Source organism: Eimeria mitis, genomic scaffold (assembly GCF_000499745.2).
Source record: "Eimeria mitis Houghton genomic scaffold, Emh_scaff1076, whole genome shotgun sequence".
NCBI classification, from domain to species: domain Eukaryota; phylum Apicomplexa; class Conoidasida; order Eucoccidiorida; family Eimeriidae; genus Eimeria; species Eimeria mitis.
The window spans coordinates 7460-7902 of record NW_013567452.1 but is presented as its reverse complement, the minus strand read 5'-3'; positions in this window follow the sequence as shown (position 1 = coordinate 7902).

The window sequence follows — 443 nt, the reverse complement described above, 5'->3', positions numbered from 1 at the left end:
ATACATGAAATCATCGGTGACTTCGCTTCCCAAGAAGGTCAGCCAGCTGCAGCTCCGCTTTGCGTTAATTGACTCTGTACGGACTGTTTATCCTTCCGTGTGCCAGATAAATAGAAAATATCGTTTCTATGAGGCCACCGAACCAGACCATTTTGACGAAATTCGACTGCAGACATTTTGTGGACATTCCTACAGGCGTCGCAGATGCTCTTCTCGACATACAAGAGCGCACAGGCTCTATCCCATTGAGCATTCCTTTTGGCGCCGAAACTCTTATATGCCCTGCCAGCTTGCCGGAGCCGGAACACTTTCTCTATCCTGCTCACTCGTACGAGGTGGGAGCCCGCTGTATAGCTCTGGATACGTCAAAGCTTTGCAAAGCCGCATTCCCCTCATCTTTTGCCTGCCTTTACGTGGGAATTTCGCTTCGACTTCGTGTTCGT